This window comes from Dipodomys merriami, unplaced genomic scaffold (genome assembly GCF_024711535.1).
Source record: "Dipodomys merriami isolate MVZ:Mamm:240054 unplaced genomic scaffold, mDipMer1.0.p SCAF_8, whole genome shotgun sequence".
In the NCBI taxonomy this organism is placed as follows: Eukaryota; Metazoa; Chordata; class Mammalia; order Rodentia; family Heteromyidae; genus Dipodomys; species Dipodomys merriami.
Window position 1 is genome coordinate 31,113,054 of NW_027206401.1, and position 19,269 is coordinate 31,132,322.

The 19,269-nt window shown below is 39.1% G+C and overlaps 1 protein-coding gene across 6 annotated transcripts in view; it reads left to right on the forward strand.

Annotated features, from left to right (window-relative positions):
• The window catches only part of Cdk19 (cyclin dependent kinase 19), a 142,153-nt gene that overhangs the window by 6,161 nt on the left and 116,723 nt on the right, over window positions 1-19,269 (forward strand). The gene's annotated exons all lie outside the window — the stretch shown is intronic.

The following is a 19,269-nucleotide window of genomic DNA, read 5'->3' on the forward strand; positions in this document are numbered from 1 at the left end:
TCTCAGTTCCTTAGTTTGGCATCAAAAGCATTTTCATTCACATACTGAGTCTGTAGCCGTTACACTTTATGCCCAATTCTGTTTCAGAAGTGTGTGTGTGTGTGTGTGTGTGTGTGTGTGTGTGTGTGTACACACATTTCTGTACCATTGAAATGTTCTTATTTTCTAGAACTTAACAAAATCTTTGTATCTCATTTTCTTTGTTCTGCATTCAAAATAGAAGGTGTTCCATACCATTTCTCAATTTCCATTTTCACTAACATTACCACACCTGGTAAACTTCTGTTCATTCATATAATTACATATCAATACCCAACTCAAATAACTTCTCTCAGAGGCCCTCTGTCATTTATTCAGTGTGCTTCTTAGCTAGGTTTCTATTCCTTCTTACTCTTGTTTCGATAATATCACTATAAGTGATATTAGTATCTCTCAACTATTTGTACTATAGTCACCATCATTCTTTCTCTAGTGTGTTGCACAGGGTTGAACATATAGTACACATTGAAAAATTATATTGAGCCAGGCATGTTGATTTGCATCTGTAATCTTAGAATTCAGAAGGCTGAAGGAGGAGAATAATGAGTTGAACGCCAGTCTGGCTGCACAGTAAGACTGTCAAAAACAAAATTAAGCTGGGAGCTGGTTCACACCTATAATCCTAGCTACTCAGGAGGCTGAGATCTGAGGATCTCAGTTCAAAACCAGTCCAAGAAGGACTCCAGTTAACCACTAGAAAACCGGAAGTGGTGCTGTGGCTCAAGTGGTAGAGTGCTAGCCTTGAGCTGAAGAGCTCAGGGACACCACTCAATCTCAGAGTTCAAACCCCATGACCAACAAACAATAAAACAAAATTAAGCCCCTATAAACAAAAAAAACCCTAAACCCCAAAGCTGTGTTGAATTTTTTAAAACATGCTCTAAATTGGTAAGGATACCTTAGGAGCAGATCAATATCATTCTTAAAAAATAGGTTTATTTACTTTGAAAAGCAATACCTTCAACAATTATTTATTTTATTTTATTTTTGTGGGGCCTGAACTCTGGGCTTGGGCGCTGTCCCTCAGCTCTTCAGCTTAAGGCTAGTGCTCTGCCACTTGAGCCACAGCGCCACTTCCAGCTTTTTTCTTTTTGCTTATGTGGTGCTGAGGAATCGAACCTAGGGCCTCAAGCATGCAAGGCAAGCACTCTACCACTGAGCCACCTTCCCAGCCCCTTCAGTAATTATTTTGAAATGATTGCATGAGATAGTTTTAAGAATTTCTACCTTGGGCTGGGAAGGTAGCTCAGAGGTAGAGTGCTTGCCTCGCATACATGAGGCCCTGGGTTCAATTCCTCAACACCACATAAGCAGAAAAAGCTGGAAGTGACACTGTGGCTCAAGTGGTAGAGCGCTCGCCTTGAGCTGAAGAGCTGAGGGACAGTGCCAGAGTTCAAGCCCCATGACTGACCAAAGAAAACAAACAAACCAATTTCTATAGCACTAGTGTTATTTTTTTTTCTAAGGAATTATATGCTCCCCATAGTATAACCCCTGTTTTCACTGTATTTGATGTTGGTGCCTGCATCTTGTATATACACTTCTCTAATTCAGGGAGGGGAAGGGAAAAAACAAAATGCTTAAATAAGAATACAGGTGGACCGATTGTAACAATGAGATGTACAAAGCACTATGTTGAAAATGATCTTTACAACTTGGGGTAGTGGGGGTAGTTGGGGAGGTGGGAGGGAAGGGATGGTAGGGGGAACAATGCTCAATAGGAAATGTACTCATTACCTTGCTCATGTAACTAACCCCTCTGTACAGCATTTTTACAATAAAAAACGTAAACAAAATTATATGCTGCTTTTTTGAGGCTTTTTATAGGGCCTACTAGGTTGGACATTGTGGCTCACAATTGTAATCCTAGATACTTGGGAAGTAAGGAAGATTGCAGTTTGCTGCCAGTCTGGACAAGAAGCAAGGCCCTATATCAGAAAACAAGGAATAGCTAGGTGTTGGTGGCTCACACCTGTAATCCTTGTTACTCGGAGGCTGAGATCTGAGAATTGATGTTCAAAGCCAGCTTGGGCAGGAATATTTATGAGACTCTATCTCCATTGAACTACCAAAAAGCCAAAAATGGTTCTGTGGGTTAAAGTGGTGAAGCATTAGCCTGGAACGCAAAAGCTCAGAGACAGTGCCCAGGCCTTGAATTCAAACCCCAGGATTGGCACACACACAGAAAAAGGTTATTCGGAAGGAATAGTCAGGAAGATTGTTGTGGGATGCCTACCCAGGCAAGGTGTCTGAGACCCAACTTGAAAAATAATGAAAGCAAAAAGGCCTAAGTATGTGGCTCACATGGTGGAGTAGCTGCCTAGCTATAAGGCCCTGAGTTTAAACTCCAGTACTACCTTTCTCATCCTACTAAACCCAAAGACATAATATGGTGGAAAGTAAGTAATTAAACAAAAAAACCCATATTTTCTCTTAGACTAATTTTATTTTAGGATTGCCAGACTGTAGTAATCTCTTATGTTTGTAATAGTTATTTATAGAGATGTTAGCTATTGTTAGCATTCAAATATATTTAGGACATTTTTGATAGAGATTTGTAGTAAAAAAGAAAAAAAAAAGAAGGAAAAAGCAGTACACTGGGTGCTGGTGGTTCATGACCTGTAATCCTAGTTGCTCAGGAGGTCGACATGTGTGGATCATAGTTTAAAGCCAGCCTGGGTAGGAAAGGACGTGACACTTTTATCTTTAGCCACCAGAAAACGGAAGTGGTGCTGTGGCTCAAAGTGGTAGAGTACTAACCTTGAACAGAAGAGCTCAGGGACAGTGCCCAGGTCTACGACTGAACAACAGCAAAAAAGTAGCTGAGATCTGAGGATTGCAGTTCAAAGCCAGTCTGGACAGGAAAGTCCATGAGACTGATCCAAAAAGATGGAAGCAGAGCAGTGATTCAAGTGGTAGAGTATTTACCTTGAGGGAAAAAGCTAAGGGACAGTGAAAGGTAAGAGTTAAAGCCTCAGGACTGGAAAAAAAAAACAAAAAACTAAAGCTCATTAAAAAATACATATATATGTAAAATATATATAATATATAATATATATTTATAAATTATATATACAATCATATAAATCATTTTTTTGTAGAAAGTACAGTTATTTCCTGTGCAAGTGTTTTAGTAGCACAGAAAAGCATGTCTTAAATTTTAGGTCTATGGAAGAAAAGGCTTTTTATTACAGTTGATGTCCACCTTGGTGAATTAAGTGTTTTTACATTGTGTCATATACTTTTGAACTTGATACGCTGTATAAATGTTAATATGTAATATTAAATTGTGACTTTGAAAAATAGTACAGTAGTATAGATGTCAGTATAGAAGGTTTAACAGTATAATTTGAAACTTTCTTGGTGATGATCAGAGTAAGAATACTTAGATCTTTAAAAACTAATATGTTTTGGGGCTGGGAAGCTCGCTCAGTGGTAGAGCGCTTGTCTTGCATGCATGAGGCTCTGGGTTCGATTCCTCAGCACCACATAAGCAGAAAAAAAAGTCGGAAGTGGCGCTGTGGCTCAAGTGGTAGAGCGCTAGCCTTGAGCTGAAGAGTTGAGGGACAGCGCCCAGGCCCAGAGTTCAGACCCCACGACCAGACCCAAAAAAAACCCCCCAAAAAAACGAATATAAATTTTAATTTTATAAAAATTAACTTGTTTGTTGTCTTTTAATATTGTCTATAATGTTAGTACTACCGTTGTATTCTAAACAAAGGAGAAACATTTATAGAGCATATTTTAATATTTTAAATAATATAACTATTTTAAAAAACAATGCTTTAGGTCTAGAATTGTCAAGAGCAGTCAAAATTATTTAAAGAATTTTTTTATCCATTTATAAATAGCTGATACTCCAGCACTTCCTGTAATAGCTGTTTTGAGCTTGTACTGTTGAGGGTAAAGGAGAGTCTCAAGAGAGATGACAGGATGTAATTCAGGATACAAGTGTACAGCCAGTTGTTTTTTTATTGAGGGTTTGACTTCTTATCCAGAAGTGAGTGATGGATCAAAGAGAAATAAACCTTTTATGTCCTGAAGTAATTGGTATCTGTGTAAAGTATTGTTAATTTCAAATATGAGGTTTTTTTGTAGTGGAGGGGATCAAACAAATACAATGTCTGGTTAAAGAGAAAATTTATACAAAACATTATTATACCAGCAGCAGTTTCAAATTTATTTTTTTTTTAATTTTTGTTTTTTTGGGTCCGGTTGTGGGGCCTGAACTCTGGGCATGGGCACTGTCCTCAGCTCTTCAGCTCAAGGCTAGCGCTCTACCACTTGAGCCACAGCGCCACTTCCGGCTTTTTCTTTTCGCTTATGTGGTGCTGAGGAATCGAACCCAGGGCCTAATGCATGCAAAGCAGGCGTTCTACCACTGAGCCACCTTCCCAGCCCTCAGATTTATTTTTATGGTTTCCCTTGATTATATGGAGAGGCAATGTGGAGTTTTTGACCTGCACTATGTAGGTTTGTTTTGCACATTTTGTGATAGTTGCATAATCTCGTTAAGTAGTATGTGACTATGCATAAAACTTACCTAAAGAAAGTAAAATTTTGGATGACATTGGATCAAGATGCACTGTACCCATAAATTAATATCTTGAATTGAAACCCCAAAGATAATTTTAAAAATAAAAATTAAAAAGTTATTTTAAAATGTCATCTAAAAGTAAAGGAATAAGTTTTTTTTTGTTTTTTTTTTTTGGGTCTGGTTGTGGGGCCTGAACTCTTAAGCCTGGGCATTGAGCCACAGCGCCACTTCTGGCTTTTTTTCTTTTTGCTTATGTGGTGCTGAGGAATCGAACCCAGGGCCTCATGCCTCATGCATGCAAGGCAAGCGCTCTACCACTGAACCACCTTCCCAGCCCCTAAAGCAATAAGTTTTATTCAGTATTTAAGCCTCTTTAAAAAATACAATTATAATTTTATAGAAGGTTGGTGATGTAGCTTGTCTAATAAGAAAGGGTGCTTGCCTAGCATGCATGAAGTATTAATCCTCAGCATGGTGAATAAGAAAAAAAAACTATTACACTGCAAATAGGGAAGGGAAAAAGGAAAATAACTTGCGTGAAAACTGCTAAGTACCTTGATGGGTGAACTTTAGATCTCAGCCCTGAGTAGCTAGCATACAGGTTGATTGGTGCCTAACTTGAACATCTTTTCATTGACTTATTGGCTGTGTCTGAATATGCTTTGGAGAGATGTCTACTGAGATTCTTTGTCTATTTTTTTTTCATTTTTTTCATTTTTTGGGGGTTTTGAACACAGGAATTGCACTTGTTAGGTAGATGTTCTCTCACTTGAACCATGCCTCTACCCCGGTTTTTTAAAAGTAGATTCTTTTTATTGCTGAGTAATAGAAGTTCTTTCTTTCTTTCTTTTTTTTTTTTTTGTTGGTCGTGGGGCTTGAACTCTGGGCCTGGGCACTGTCCCAGCGCTCTTCAGCTCAAGGCAAGCACTCTACCACTTGAACCACAGCGCCACTTCCAGTTTTCTAGTGGTATATTGGAGACAGAGTCTCACGGACTTTCATGCCTGGGCTGGCTTTGAACCACGATCCTCAGCTCTCAGCCTCCTGAGTAGCTAGGATTACAGGCATGAGCCACCAGCGCCAGGCTTTATAGAAGTTATTTTTTTTTCTTTTTTTCTTTTTTTTTTTTTGGGTCCAGTCGTGGGCCTGAACTCTGGGCCTGGGCGCTGTCCCTCAGCTCTTCAGCTCAAGGCTAGTGCTCTACCACTTGAGCCACAGCGCCGTTTCTGGCTTTTTTTTTTTCTGCTTATGTGGTGCTGAGGAATGGAACCAGGGCCTCATGCATGCAAGGAAAGCGCTCTACCACTGAGCCACCTTCCCAGCCAAGTATGTTCCCTTTTTTAAAGTTCAGTTATGCTTCAGAGTTCTTTTTTTTTTTTGGGTCTGGTCGTGGGGCCTGAACTCTGGGCCTGGGCACTGTCCGTCAGCTCTTCAGCTCAAGGCTAGCACTGTACCAGTTGAGCCACAGTGCCACTTCCGGCTTTTTTATTTTTTGCTTATGTGGTGCTGAGGAATCGAACCCAGGGCCTCAGGCATGCAAGGCAAGCGCTCTACCACTGAGCCACCTTCCCAGCCCATGCTTCAGAGTTCTAACCTTTCAGGTTTGTATAATTTCTTTGGCCCAAATTAAATATGTTTAGTGAAAAATAACTATAACTACTTTTTCCTTGACTAAATCGTATAAGAGGTATATTATGTGCTTTTAGAGAACAAATTCAATAACTTTTCAGTTTATTTCTTATGAAGTTTCTATTTATATTTAGGTATTTTTTACATTAGCATGTATTAATTGCACCAGGTAATGAGTTTCATTATGGCATGCATATAAGGTACTTTGAACATATTCACCCTCTTGCTATTTCTTATCCTTTCCCCTCCCTCCCACATTCCTAATAGTCCCCCTTTTCCTATTGTGTTTCTCCCTCCCCCGAATTTCACAGATGCAAGAAAATATGAGACACTTGTCTTTCTAGAGTGGCTTATTTTGCTTAATATGATGTTTTTCAGTTCTACACATTTTCCTGAAAATGGTAGAATTTAATTCTTCTTTATGACTAAATGTACTCATATTCATATGTAATGCAAGTACATATATTTACATATATATGCAGTCAGTCATTATCTGTTGGTGTGCACCTAGGCTGATTATATAACTTGGCTATTGTGGATAATTCTGAAACACAAATATCTTTATTATATACTGACTTAGCTTCCTTCGGATATATACTTAGAAGTGGTACTTGGATCATAAAGGAATTTTAATTTTAATTTTTTAAGGAGGCTCCATGCTGATTTCCATAATGACTAGACTATTTAACATTCCCAGGGTATAAAGGCTTCTTCCTCTATCTTGATCAGAATTTGCTTTTTGTTTTCTTAGTGATAGACATTCTGACTGGCCCCCAATGGCATCTCAGTGTAATTTTCATTTTCATTTCCTTGATGACTAAAAATATTTAGCATTTTTCATATACTTATTAGTCATTTATACTTCTTCATTTGAAAAGTGAGCTCACTTCAATCTACTAATATCTTTCACTCACTTGACACTACTGAATTACTGAATTAGTACTGAATTAGGGCTACAGAGGGAAAAGACATAGTTTGATTTATATGTATGCATGCATGTGTATATGAACAAATTAACATTTATATAATGTGAGGGTAAGTGGGAATGGCACTTAACTGACCTTGGAGGTCTTCCTTCTGAAGAAGGGTTCCAAGAGGAGAGGAGGTCATTGTTATCAAGATTTTGGAGGCTAAGACTAAGTCATACAGAGAAGTGGTTTTAAATTTAGTAAGAATAATATAGTGTGGGGCTGGGAAAGTGGCTCAGTGGTAGAGCGCTTGCCTTGTATGCATGAGGCCCTGGGTTTGATTGCTCAGCACCACATAAGCAAAAAGAAAAAAGCTGGAAGTTGGCACTGTGGTTCAAGTGGTAGAGCACTATCCTTGAGCTGAAGAGCTGAGGGACAGCGCCCAGGCCCAGAGTTCAGGTCTCACAACCGTACCCAAAAAAGAAAGAAAGAAAGAAAAAGAATAATATAGTGTGATCTGGTGGTGAAAGCAATCATAAACTCAGAGGTCTTGAAGAGATTTCAAGTCTTGATTGAGCCAGAGTAAATTTCTTAGAATTTTAATGGCCAGATCATGGGCTATGACATTTTTGTGTGTGTGTGTGTATGTGTGTACATATGTGTGCATGCTGTATTCTTTTTTTTTTTAGATTTTTTACTATGAAAATACCGTACAGAGGAGTTACAATTACATGGACAAGACAATGAGTACATTTTTTAATCAACATTCTGTATTCTTAACTGGGCTTGAACTCAGGGCCTCATGCTCTTGATTTGTTTTTTCACTCAAAACAGGTGCTCTACTACTTGAGCCATATCTCATTTTCAGCTTTCAGTTGCTTTATTTGTAAGAGTTTTAAGGGACTTTTCTGTTTGGGCCTGCTTTGAACCACACCCCTCAGATCTCAGCTTCCTGAGTAGCTAGGATTACAGGGGTAAGTAACCAGTGTCCAAGTTGGCTTTTGACTTTATAGCTAAACTAGTAGGTAGATGGATGATCTTTGCCTTTATTATTATTGCCTGGGGAAATTGAGTGTTCTCATTTGTATATTGACTATTGTTTTTTTGATGTTTGATAGTCATTTCCTTTGCCTTTTTTAGTAGGTGTAGTATGATGGTTAAGCTTGGGTTTCAAGGTGGATTTACAATCCCACCTGTATTCTTAGCTATGTAACTTGAGCAAATTAATTGTGTCTTAGTTCGCTTATTGGTAAAATGGACAATAAGAGCCTATAGTGTTATTGTGAGGCATGTTGTACGTATGAAGTACTTGTAACTGTGCCTGTCACATAACAAGTACTACCACTATTGTTAGTTTTTCCATACTTGTGTATTTTTCTTCCTAAAGAGGGTTAAAAATAGATATCACCAAATTGCTGTCTTAAAACATTGTTTCTAGGATGGGAAAGTGGCTCAGTGGTAGAGTGCTTGCCTTGCATGCATGAGGCCCTGGGTTCAATTCCTCAGCACCACATAAGCAGAAAAAGCTGGAAGTTGCGCTGTGGCTCAAGTGGTAGAGTGCTGAAGAGCTGAAAGACAGTGCCCAGGCCCAGAGTTCAGGCCCCACAACCAACAAAACAAAAAACATTATTTCTTTTTTTTTTTTTTGGGTCCGGTTGTGGGGCCTGAACTCTGGGCCTGGGTGCTGTCCCTCAGCTCTTCAGCTCAAGGCTAGCACTCTACCACTTGAGCCACAGCGCCTCTTCTGGCTTTTTTCTTTTTACTTATGTGGTGCTGAGGAATTGAACCCAGGGCCCCAGGCATGCAAGGCAAGCGCTCTACCACTGAGCCAACTTCCCAGCCCCAGTTATAAAGTTTTTTAATGTAAAAGAAACAATGTTTTGGGCTGGGAAGGTGGCTCAGTTTTTTCTTTTTGCTTACGTGGTGCTGAGGAATCGAACCCAGGGCCTCAGGCATGCAAGGCAAGCGCTCTACCACTGAGCCACCTTCCCAGCCCAAAACTGAGCCACCTTCCCAGCCCAAAACATTGTTTTTTTTACATTAAAAAACTTTATAACTCGGGCTGGGAAGTTGGCTCAGTGGTAGAACGCTTGCCTTGCATGCCTGAGGCCCTGGGTTCGATTCCTCAGCACCACATAAGCAAAAATAAAAAAGCCAGAAGTGGCGCTGTGGCTGAAGTGGTAGGGCACTAGCCTTGAGCTGAAGAGCTGAGGGACAGTGCTCAGGCCCAGAGTTCAGGCCCCACAACCGGACCAAAAAAAAACAAAAAACAAAAAAACTTTATAACTCATTGTAAGTCAGGTGTCATTCAGTATTGTGTACAATATCTTTGTTTCATTGTTTCTGTATTTATATATGTGTCTTAAGAAATCAAAGGATTCATGTAAAAATAATACATATTTTCTTTCTTCACTCCTTCCTTCCTTCCTTCCTTTCTTCCTTCCTTCCTTCCTTCCTTTCCCCCACTCTCTCTTTATCTCTCTTTCTTTGTCTCTCTTTCTTCTTTCGTCTTTCTTCTTTGTGTCTCTCTCTCTCTCTCTCTCTCTCTCTCTCTCTTCCTTTCTTTCTTTCTTTCTTGGTTGTGGGGTTGAATTGAACTCTGGGGACTGGGTTTTGTCCCTGAGCTCTTCCTTAAAGCTACTAGCTACCTCTTGAGCCACAGCGCCACTTCTGGCCTTTTCTGTTATATGGGTGCTGAGAAATCAAACCCAGGGCCTCATGCATGTGAGGCAAGCACTCTACCACTGAGCCATCTTCCTAGTCCCCAGATAATATATATTTTCTAACTTTAAAATAAAAACCATTTTTAAATTTTTGAGATAGTCTTGTTATGTAGCCCAAGCTAGCCCCAAACTTAGACTTCTTCTGCCTTAGTCTCCTGACTGCTAGAAATTCAGTACCCCACCGCACATTGCTCTTAATTTTTATTTTTTATTTTTATCTTTTGTCGGCCATGGGGCTTGAACTCCAGGCCTGGGCACTGTCCCTGAGCTCTTCAGCTTGAGGCTAGCGCTCTACCACTTGAGCCACAGTGTCACTTCCAGTTTTCTGGTGATTTATTGGAGATAAAAGTCTCATGGACTTTCCTGCCCAGGCTGGCTTTGAACCACGATCTTCAGATCTCAGCCTCCTAAGTAGCTAGGATTACAGGTGTTGGGCCACTGGCGCCTGGCAGCTCTAATTTTTTTATTAGAAAAATTTCAAGTATGGAGAAAAGTTTAAAATCTTAGTTCCATGATTACTTGTATATCCACTATAAGTTCTTCTCTTTGCAAAATATCAAGCATTAAAAAAAATCTTTCTACAAAGGGTCAGGGACTATTTTAGGTTTTGGAGGCCATATGGTCTCTGTTAAAATTACTGAAGTTCTGTAGTTGTAAGTAAGCAGCCATAGACAATACGTGAAAAAAATGGGAATAGCAGTATTCCAATAAAATTTTATTTGTAAAAACAAACAGCTGAATTTGTCTTGGATTATAGTTATCCATTTTCTGATACAGGTTAAATAGCAAATTGCTTCATTTGCTTTCTCTGTGAATATACTTGTATATAAACACACATTTTTTTTAAACCATTGGAAAATAAATTATAATCATCATGGTTACAACCTTTAATATCTCAGCATGTATTACCTAAAAATAATCATACCTTTTAATATCTCAGCATTCATTTCCTGAAAATAATCACATTCTTTTTAACCACAATACCATTATTACAGCTAAGAACATAATATATTTTGTACTATTACATAACACAGTCCAAAAGTGAAAAATCCTTAAATTTGCTCTTTAATAATTCTTTATCTAATTCTGTTTTTTAAAATTTCTTTTTGTCTTTTTATATTTTTGATTTACTTCTTTAGATAAAAATCTGAATGGAGAGCCTGGTGCTGTGGTGGCTCATGCCTATAATCCTAGCTTCTCAGAAGGCTGAGATCTGAGGATCATGGTTCATACATAGTGTAGGCGGGAAAGTCTGAGATTCTTTTTTTTTTTGTTTGTTTGATGTGGGGCTTGAACTTGGCCTGGGCACTGTCCCTCAGCTCTTCAACTCAAGGCAAGCTCTCTACCACTTGAGCTACAGTTCCACTTCCCGTTTTCTACTGGTTTATTGGAGATAGGAGTCTCACCGTCTTTCCTTCCTGGTCTTTCCTTCCCGGGCTGGCTTTGAACTGCGATCCTCAGATCTCAGCCTCCTGAGTAGCTAGGATTACAGGCGTGAGCCACCAGCTCCGGACTCTGTGGGATTCTTATCTTCAATTAACTTCCAGAAAACCAGAAGTAGAGCTGTGACTCAAAGTGGTAGAGTGCTAGCCATGAGCAAAATTGCTTAGGAACAGTGTCCAGGCCCTGAGTTCAAGCCCTACAATTGACAAAAACAAAACAAAACAAAAAAAACAAACATTGAGGAAAGCTGTGTGTTGATTTTGTTTTGTACATGTTCAACCACATGAAAGGAATATTTTTAAAAAATGTATTTGTTATTTATTAAAAACCTAGATTTTGCTTTTATTCAAGTTAGATAAAGCCAAACACATACTTCTAAAAAGTGGCCAATTTTGTTAAAATTTTCTTTTACTTGGTATGATAAGTATACTGTTTCAAATAAAGAAAGCCATTGTACTCTGTGAAAGTTGTGTCACAGAACTCAGTGGGTTCTTGTTTTTTCTACTGTTCCTTGTTCTATCCAAATTTAGCCCTCTGTATTGTGCCTCCTCCCCCTCTCATATCATCTCCTAGGCTATAGATACACAGACTCATTTCATTTTGTTCTGTTAAAAACATCAATTTCCCTGATTAGAATGGAAGACTGGTTTGTTGGTATAATGGTGAGATTGTAGGCTGTATTTAGGAATAGTGTCATTCAAAATGGGACAAACAAGACGTTATTCTCTTTAGATTAATGATGGTAAATAGTCTATTAGGAACATATTCAAGAGTCTTCATACCTCTTTGCAGTGTATGCAAAGGAAACAAACATACAGTTATGAAGGAAAGAAGTAGAACAGAAAGTTATTCAGGATGACTAGAGTAAGAACTCAGGGTGGAGGTTGGGAATGCATTGGGAGAGAAAGCAGAGTATGATCATGTGGGCTACGCCAAAGAATTTGGCCTTTAACCTGATGGAGACTGGGTGTAATAGATTCCAAGTAGAGTGGTTTTCATCAGTTCTTGAAAGGCAAATAGTAATTTTTTTTTTATTGTGAAAGGAATCCATATTATTACAAAAGCAAAACTGTTTAAAAAAGTGATGATGCTGGGTGCCAGTGGCTCATGCCTGTAATCCTAGCTACTCAGGAGGCTGAGATCTGAGGATTGTGGTTCAAAGCCAGCCCCGGCAAGAATGTCCTTGAGACTCTTACCTCCAGTAAACCACCAGCAAACTGGAAGTGGCACTGTGGCTCAAGTGGTAGAGCATTAGCCTTGAGCTGAAGAGCTGAGGGACAGCTCCCAAGCCCAGAGTTAAAGCCCCGTGGCCAACAACAACAACAACAAAAAGGTGATGAAAGGTTCTGTAATCCCACTTAGTAACAGGTAACCATAGTCCAAAGTAGCTGTATAGTTTCTAGAAAGGGATTACACAGTCAGATTTGTTATTTGCAATAGTGTGGGTGGTGATGATGACAAAAGTGATGGAAGTCAAGTTGGAGGCTACTAGAGAGATCCAGATGAGTAAAGATGAGAATTGTTCTTAGTAGCAACGGTGGAGGAAACAAGGTTCAATACTGGTGGAAAATGCAAGGGATATATAGGAGGTAGGATTCAGCGACCAGTTAGATGAGTCAAGTGAAGGACAGACAGTGGCCAGAATAACATTTGAATGTTCTTTCTAGAAGTGAGGATCAAACTAGCTTATTTGGGTATAAAAGGGAAATATATCAGTTTTTACCAACAACAGACATCTACTGGGAGAGTCTCTCTCTTTTTTTTTTTTTTTATGTCGGTCGTGGGGCTTGAACTCTGGGCTTGGACTGTCTCTGCACTCCTCAGCTCAAGGTGAGTGCTCAACCTCTTGAGCCACAGAGTCACTTCCGGTTTTCTAGTGGTTTATTGGAGATAAGAGTCTCACAGACTTTTCTGCTGGGGCTGGTTTTGAACTGTGATCCTCAGATCTCAGCCTCCTGAGTAGCAAGGATTACAGGTGTGAGCCACTGGCGCCCGGCCTGAGTCTATCCATTTGTTGCTTTTTCTTCATGTGTTTTTATGCTAATTTGGAAGGTAAGGGTCAAAGTAAGAAATCATTTCTGTTTTAATAGCGAAGAGCTATTATATCATGCTCTTTTAGCTCTTTTTAATTATGTTGAAGGCAAGGGCCTTCAAGAAGTTGCTTATGGGGCTGGGAAGGTGGCTCAGTGGTAGAGCGCTTGCCTTGCAATGCGTGAGGCCCTGGGTTCAATTCCCCAGCACCACATAAGCAAAAAAGAAAAAAAAGCTGGAAGTGGCGCTGTGGCTCAAGTGGTAGAGCGCTAGCCGTGAGCTGAAGAGCTGAGGGACAGTGCCCAGGCCCAGAGTTCAGGCCCCACAACCGGACCCAAAAAAAAAAAAAAAAAAGAAAAAAAAAAAAAAAAAAAAAAAAAAAAGAAGTTGCTTATGTTTTGGAGTGTAGCATTTTTCTTTTTTGGAACTACAGGGTTAAAATAGGGAGAAATGGAAAAGACAGAGAAGCATTTCCAGTTCCTTATGTAGAAAATGAAAGTTAAAGACTCAAATGATGGCTTTTATATGTAGTGTTTATACTTTTTGAGCTGGGTAAATAACATTGTTATATCAGTCTAATGACTCCTAATACTTAGACAATGGTTTAGGGGTAGATATGATAGGTGACACGCACCCCAAACCCTGGTAGGACTTTCTTTTGGCCAGACAAGCCTTTCATTCTTTCTATCTCTACCTATTCATGATGAGTTCCCAGATTTTTATCATTTCAAATGAGAAGGCAGATTTAGATTAAACATATTGAATATGTTCAATCCATATTCAACTGCCAGCCACAGAAACAGCAACTAGTAAGATGACAACCTATGTCCATCTATTTGTCTTATAATTTGTCTTCTATATTAGATATAATGGTTAGATCAGTTACTGTTAATGAACCATTCTTTACTTTAATATGAGTGCCTCCTGGAGGGAGGAAGTTGATTTTAAATAGATATTTTTTGAATGAAACTCCAATTCGAGCAGCCACCAATAGTTTTGAAAAACAACCCATAGGCTACTGAGTTTTTCCCACCTTTGAATGAGAACTTTTAATGACCTGACCTGCCTTATAGTCTCATACAGAATGAAAGGTTTACCTAAGCCTAGAGTTTCAGAGATAGAACAGTTATCTATGCTAGACCCTGAGAGGGCTTTTTATTTTCCCAGGTGTTTACAATCTGGGACTGGGTTGCTTCACAGGAGCTTCGTTGTCATCTAAATCCTAGTGGACAAAAACATTTCCAGATAGATTTTGAGCTGTTTCTTTGAGCTGGTCCTAATATTAAGAAAGCCTTTGTCTTTTTAGGGTCAAAAATCAATTCTCAGAGTTACAGTGTGACCTAAATAATTTTCCCTTTTATTGGGAGGTCTGTGCCTTTTATGGAGACCCAGTGTCCTATAGAACCGAAGAATTTGGAACAGGGCTCCACAGTTTAAATTTAAGGACCTTAATTTCCTTGTTAAGGTGTTTTTAGTTACAGTAGGATTTGATATACTACATTGAGCTAAATATGACAGAATTTTATTTGTTTCCTTGGCCATTTTTAGCAGAGCTAATGTTACCTACCTTCTGCAAAAATTATCTGTCTGTCTGTCTGTCTATCTATCTATCTATCTATCTATCTATCTATCTATCTATCTATCTATCTATCTATCTATCTATTGTCAGAGTTAGGGCTTGAATTTAAGTCCTTGGTCCTGTCTTTGAGCTCTTTTTGCTGAAGGCTAGTGCTCTGCCATTTGAGCCATAGCTCCACTGGTAAGAATCTCACAGACTTTTCCTGGCTAGGCTGGCTTCAAACTTCAGTCCTCAGATCTCAGCCTCCTGAATAGCTAGGATTATAGGCATGAGCCTCAGGCCCCTAGCTAGAACTAAGATTATAATAGTTGAAAAACAAGTACTTGCTAAAGTTGTTTTCCATGAGGTAGGACCTAAACTAGATGATAAAAACATAGAATAGCCATAGTTAAAATTTTGAAAAAAGGCTTATCAGGCTATAGAAGTTTCATTACTTCCTTTACATATGGTACTTTAGGATAATTCCACTTGGCAGCCCTATATCAGCACTATCAAGCTCATAGTTATAATTAGAAACACATGCATTGTAAGAACAATTTGGTACTGTGTTTTTCTTTTTTTGGTCTGGTCGTGGGGCCTGAACTCTGGGCCTGGGCGCTGTCCCTCAGCTCTTCAGCTCAAGGCTAGCGCTCTACCACTTGAGCTACAGCGCCGCTTCCAGCTTTTTTAATTTTGCTTATGTGGTGCTGAAGAATCGAACCCAAGGCCTCATGCATGCAAGGCAAGCGCTCTACTACTGGCTACCTTCCCAGCCCTGGTACTGTGTTTTTCTAAGGTTGGTATTGTAGAAGGCGTATATATTTGGAGAACACAACTACATTTAATATGTATATGAGCCAGTAACAATTAGCATCACAGTTACACAAATGTCACACATTTTACCTTTGGAGTAAAACTTAACATTGTTGACTGGGTATAATAGAGGTGCAGCAGCTTAGCTAAAACCAAAGATTTGAAGTCTTTAACTTAGGGATATTGGCAATGAACTCAAATAGACTTATTTTCTCTTGTACAAGTGTATTTCATATATGCAGTGTTTGCTTAGTATATATTGTGCAAGAAAAGAGTACTTTAGTCATTTTGCCTTTGTTAAACTTAAATATTCTGCAAGTTTTTACATAGTACTTAAATAAGTATAGGCATATATAGTTCACATATTTAATAGTTTGTTAAATTTTGAGATTTTTTTTTTTGGGTCTGGTTATGGGACCTGAACTCTGGGCCTGGGTGCTGTCCCTTAGCTCTTTAGCTCAAGGCTAGCATTCTACCACTTGAGCCACAGCGCCACTTCCGGCTTTTTTCTTTTTGTTTATGTGGTGCTGAAGAATTGAACCCAGGGCCTTATACGTGCAAGGCAAGCACTCTACCACTGAGCCACCTTCCCAGTCCTAGTTTGTTAAATTTTAATCACTTAATATAAGGCCTTTATAAAATAGATACTTAAATGAACTCTGATTTAATTAGTACTTAGAGACCTGATAAAATTAGCAGAAACAATATTTCCCTAAACTCAATTTTTTTTACGTATGTTACTAAGCAAATACATTTTTAAATTTAAAATTGTTTACTCTTATTATGAAGGTGATATACAAAGGGATTATGGTTACACAAGTCTTTTTGGACAAGGATCCCAGTTTTTCCCTCCAAAATATTTTAAGACCTAGAATTAGGTGGTATATACAATTTTGACCTTGACAAATCTTTGGTGATTCTTATATTATAGTCAAATTAGTTCTGAATATAGACCTTTCATAACCTCTATCTTTCTTTTTTTTTTTTTTTGGGTCCGGTCATGGGGCCTAACTCTGGGCCTGGGCGCTGTCCCTCAGCTCTTCAGCTCAAGGCTAGCACTCTACCAATTGAGCCACAGCGCCACTTCCGGCTTTTTTCTTTTTGCTTATGTGGTGCTGAGGAATCGAACCCAGGGCCTCAGGCATGCAAAGCAAGCACTCTACCACTGAGCCACCTTCCCAGCCCAACCTCTATCTTTTTATACTTCCTCATACTCTTTACAGTATTCTTTTAGCCTTCTGATTTCTTTGTCCTTGCTTGCTTTTTCTATTTTAGAACACTCTTTAGGACAAAGCTTGCCTTTAAAAAATCCTTTTTTAAATTCAAAAGCATGTTTTTCTTTCCTTTAACTTTCTTTCCTAAATACAAATCCTCATAACTTCCTGTGACTTTGCTACTTGAGGAAGGTCTCTTGTATGAAATCCTTCTGTTTCATTCCATTTTAATTTTAATTTTTGAATTTACAAAAAACTTCCAATAAAAATCAAACATTCTTAGTACAAGTTTAGAATGAAGGTTAAGAAAATAAACAATCTAAAATAACCTTCCTGCATAACAATTTCTAAAAGCAATACTGAAGATGAGATCTGAGTATCAAGGTTCGAAGCCAACCTGGGCAGGAAAGTCCATGAAACTCTTCTCTCCAGTTATATCTCTTATCTACCACAGGCTCAAATGGTAGACCCCCAACCCTGAGTAAAAAAGAAGCCTAGGGAGAGGTCTCTGAATTCAAATTCCAGAACTGTCACCAAAAGAATAGAAAAGGTATTATTTATTTAAAAAGTAATCAAAGTGTCTTTGTGAGAAAGAGTTGGATATTTTGTTGAAACAAAAAATATTTGAGAGAAAATTGTCATACCTATAATTCAGGAAAGCAGAAATTTTGATTTTTGTGGTTTTATCAACAATGTTGCTTTATTTAGAAATCCAAGGAGGTCAGTCAAGACAGCTAATATCTGCTATCCCTGTTAGAGATACCTGGAAACCCTCATAGGATATTGGGAGTTGACAGATTGAGACTCCCAATAATTGGGGCCCCATTTGGTAGTGAGTATCCCCTAGTTGGTATAGCGGGACAGTCCCCCATGTTTGTGCTCATAGCAGTAGCAGCGTGTTCCTGGATATCAGGGCCTCTTCTTTGGATATGGCAGCTTTCTCTAGTGCCTTTGTTCTGCACATTTGGAATGAGGTCTTGACGTTTGCCTGGGTTGGCATGGATCATAATCTTCCTACTTACACTTCTGACAAAGCTAGGCTAACAGGGGGTGTTTCTTTCCTTTCCTCTTCTTAGCTTTTACTGGTTAAGATGGGGTGGTTTCATGACCTTCTTTGCACAGATGGGCTTTGAATTGTGATCCATTTGATGTTAGCTTTCTGAGTAACTAGGATTTCAGGTGTGAGCCTTATTTCTGGCTACCTACTTTTGGGCAACTTTCTTTTTTTTTTTTTTTTTAGAAATGAAGTTTATTTTATATTTATTTTTTTGTTGGTTGTGGGGCTTGAATTCTGGGCCTAGGCACTGTTCCTCAGCTCTTTTGCTCAAGGCGAGTGCTCTACCACTTGAGCCACAGTGTCACTTCCTGGGCAACTTTCTTAACTTCCCTACATCTCATTTCTTCATCTAGAAAGAATATAATATGCACTCAATGTTATTTTAGGATTTCATACCTGTGGAATTCTTCGAAGTATATCTGTCATATTATCCTCTATAAGCCTTTGCTGCTTTTTTTCTCCTTTTGGAGAAATACATGCAATATGCAAATAGTTACCGTATTTCAAACACAGTTATGCTCTAAGCTCTTAGCTCAGAGTGTCAGAAGCACAGCTTTAGAGAAAAAAAGTTGTTTTGGGAATTAAGAGATTACATCTGATGCAGACAGTGTTGGTCATATTGCTGTTAGTAATACACAATTATCACTCAGAGTCTGTGTCCTGTTCTTGCCTTTTATCTTTGAGAACTGTTCTAGACTGTTCTGGCTAGATGAACTGTTCTAGATGTTCTGGTTCTGCTTCTTTGAGCCTCCTCACACAGTTCCTTAAACTCCTGATTGGGCACTATATTCTCTCAGGTTCTACATTCATGCTTCCTATTAAGTTGCTAATGTAAGTCAAATTCATGGACTTAAAAGTTTGAAAAATATAACATTCAATTTTTTTTTTTTTTTTTTTTTGGTTCCGGTCGTGGGGCCTGAACTCTGGGCCTGGGCGCTGTCCCTCAGCTCTTCAGCTCAAGGCTAGCACTCTATCACTTGAGCCACAGCACCACTTCCTGCTTTTTTCTTTTTGCTTATGTGGTGCTGAGGAATGGAACTCAGGGCCTCAGGCATGCAAGGCAAGCGCTCTACACTAAGCCACCTTCCCAGCTCCAACATTCATTTTTTTGTTGGTTGGGGGAGGGGTGCTTGAGCTCTGGGTCTGGGCACTGTCCCTCAGTTCTTCAGCTCAAGACTAGCACTCTACTACTTGAGTCACAGCGCCACTTCTGGTGTTCAGTGGTTTATTGGAGATAAGAGTCTCACGGCCTTTCCTTTCCTGCCCGGGCTGGCTTTGAACTGTGATCCTCAGATCTCAGCCTCCTGAGTAGCTAGG